We start from the raw sequence: 3,184 nt of genomic DNA, 5'->3' as shown, positions 1-3,184 counted from the left end.
TAAGATGGCGTCAGTAGATGTGTATTGTTTTGTGGCCAGCCAAACGACCCAAATTTATTTATGATACAGTGTGATGTTTAAGACTGCTTTCACGGAAACTGCATAGATGTCAAAGAACACGATGCCTGCGACATCAAGTACCACAGTCCTTGGTGCCAGTTGACCTTCGGGCCGTCAATCTGGAAACAGAGGACTAACTGGCATCAACACGACTACTCAGATCCTGATGCGAGTGATAAGCCTGTACGGACAGGCACCTACGTTTTCATGAAGGAACTCAAGTTGAGACATTTTGAAAGTGCGGAGAGCATAGTGACCCGGCTGAATGGGGACCAGTTCAACCTGCAGTACCTCCTGCACAGTGGGCACAGTGGGTTCACTAACCCAGTCTTGGTCACCAAGGAGGATGGCCTTGGACTTGTTATGCCACCAGAGGACCTCACTGTCAGTGATGTCATGGATTTCATTGGGCTGGATTTCATGTTGGACGTCACCGATGTCTGGAAGCAGGAGGATCTCAAGATGACGATGTCAGAGTGTGTTGACTACTTCAACAGTTACGATTGCTCCAAGGTCTCAACGTCATCAGCCTCGAGTTCTCGGACACGAGGCTGTCCGATTTTGTGAAGCCGCCATTGCATATGTACCCAAAATTGGCATCTTCCAGCGCCATCCCATCATGTACTGTCTCATGAGCACCAAGAACAGCTTCACCGACTTTGGTGGCTCCTCGGTGCTGTACCAGGTTCTCCGAGGGGAGAAGATATTCTACTTGATACGGCCTACCCAAACCAACTTGAGTCTCTACGAGCACTGGATGGCCTCGGCCAGTCAGAGCGAGACCTTCTTCGGAGACCTGGCAGGCGCCTGCTATCGGCTCACCCTCACTGCTGGGCAGACGCTGGTCATCCGGAATGAGTGGATACACTCAGTGTACACCTCGGTGGACTCCATGGTCTTCGGTGGAAACTTCCTACATAGCTTCAACATTGGCCTCCAGCTACAAGTCTACGATCTAGAGAAGAGAATCGACGCCCCAAATAAGTACAAGTTCCCCTCGTTCGAGACGACTCTGGTTCGCCGCATCATACGTCATCGAACAGCTGAGAAGTGCAATAGCATCCGAGTTCAAGCCCCCCAGCTTCCCGATTATTAGAGCGAAGGCCTTGATGACCGCACTTAAAAACTGGACTCAAAAGTCCAACTCTAAATTGGATGCAATTCCAAGTGGGATCAATCTTCCAAAGCTCCTTAAGGATATGGCCAAGGAAGTCAGAACAGCGGAGAAGCTGAATGGCAAGGTTAAGGCTGAGAAAGAGACCAAGAAGGGCAAGCAGGGACCCGCAAAGGCTGCTTCTGCAGTGCAGGAAAATGTGACGCCTGTCCGGGTCGATGGCGCTTCCGAGCAGGGCATCAACATCAAGGTGAAGCTGCCTGTGAAGGCCAAGGGCAAAGCAAAGGGTAAAGGCACCAGTGGCCTCAAGGCCACGGCAGCCACAAAAGAGGCACAAAGTGTGAAACAGCAGAAACCAGCCCTGGCACCGCCACCCGTGAAGCCGCTGCACAAGGAGTCGGTGCATGACTTCCAACGATTCGGACGATTATGGCCTGGTGGTTGACGAGTACCCGCCGCCATTGCTGCGCCGCTCGTACCAGCGAGCCATGGTCGTTCCGCAACTCCAGCTCTGCCGCCCATCTTCACGTTCAGCAACAACGCCTCCATGGGCAACTTCGTGGCGGTGGCTGCAGCAGCCGCGGCTTGTACCGCATCACCTGTGATGGAGTGCCAGGAGAGCAAGCAAGGTTCTCTCAAGCTTCGGCTTTCATTCAATGGCAAGCCCAAAGCAGAGAAAGGACCTACAGCAAACAAAAGACTGCCAGCGCTCCTGTGGTTCCCAAGACGGCGGCCAGTGGAGAGGACACTGCTGACGTCCCGAAGAACGGAACCATCGATGACTTGCTGCCAGCGTCTAGCATTGCCTTTGACACCGACAGCACACGAGTCAGCCTTGAAGAAGAGTTGGGGGGTGGCCGAGCATCGTCGTCGATGCGGGACGCGATCCAGGGCATGCTGTCCATGTCGAAGAGCGTCACCTTTCGCCGTGTGACGGGGGTGGACCCATGGGCCCAACAGCACAGGATCTTCTCGAGGGAGGCCCGCTAAGCACACGCTTGGCACTGGGGTTGGCCGGACTGCGCGGAAGGGATTGGCCCGATGCCCATGCTCAAGCCGCCCACTCCATTTGGCTCTGCCGCCTCCCGGATGCTGTCCGGCAAGGAAGACCTCGAGGAGTCTCTCCTCAAAGAGTGCCACGCAGATGACGACTGTTTACCCTGGACGGGAAGCCTCGGACGACGAGCTTCGCACGTTCAAACCTCGGGGGCGATCTAAGTGAGACGAGGCATGCAATCCCAAAGCCAAGCTTGCTCCAAACTACCCAAAACCGCGACGCCCCACACAAGAGAGAACGCAAAAGAAGTCTCTCAAACGCACCATTGAGGACACGGCGTCCATCCAAGCTTGCCAACAAGCCTCCTCCCAAGCGATTCTACCACCGCAAGAAGGCCCAAGCGCCACCTAAAGCTAAGGAAAAGGACATGGAGAAATTTGAAGCTGGCCCGTCCACATCCTCAGTGGCCAGCAAAAAGCCCTCCCTGCTTCCAGATGCCCTCAGGCTGAAAAAGCCGACGAAAGGTTTTGCCACTGCAAAGCAGCGTCTGGGCAAGATTCTCAAGATCCACAAGAGTATCTACTAATAAAGAGACGCTCTGCATGTGTGCTTGTGTGTGTGCATATTTTTTGTGTGTTTATGTTTACCTACTGCAGCCATGAGCAACTTCGCGGTTTCATTTTCAAATTGGCGGATAGTTGTCTTTACTTGTACATATTGCTCTCTTCAGCCATACCTCACTTTTTCATCATGCCCCACTGTCGGACAAAATCACTTCGTAACCCGCACCTCCACCAAATGTCACGGGATGTTCTTGTAAGTCCGCAGGGAGTCTTGCAGAAGAACAGGAAGACTCAGCAGTCTCAACTGGAAACTGATCGAGCGCGCACTACTAGTTCGTCGTCTTCCTCTTCCACACTTTACCGTGCCAGCGCCGATAATCTCCTGTACAACAGGTTTATTCGTAATATTGCTCGCGTCACGGACCGTGGTTGCCAATGCATGTGTACTTT

The 3,184-nt window shown here is 53.4% G+C and overlaps 1 pseudogene; it reads left to right on the top strand.

The window, feature by feature from the left end:
• The first annotated feature begins 4 nt into the window (after positions 1–4).
• On the top strand, positions 5–2,938 carry LOC119458886 (histone lysine demethylase PHF8-like; annotated as a pseudogene).
• Positions 2,939–3,184: the final 246 nt, after the last annotated feature.

The sequence above is a fragment of the Dermacentor silvarum genome, chromosome 7 (assembly GCF_013339745.2).
Source record: "Dermacentor silvarum isolate Dsil-2018 chromosome 7, BIME_Dsil_1.4, whole genome shotgun sequence".
Classification (NCBI taxonomy): Eukaryota; Metazoa; Arthropoda; class Arachnida; order Ixodida; family Ixodidae; genus Dermacentor; species Dermacentor silvarum.
The sequence above is the reverse complement of the archived record's forward strand: the minus strand, read 5'-3'. Positions and strand labels throughout refer to the sequence as shown.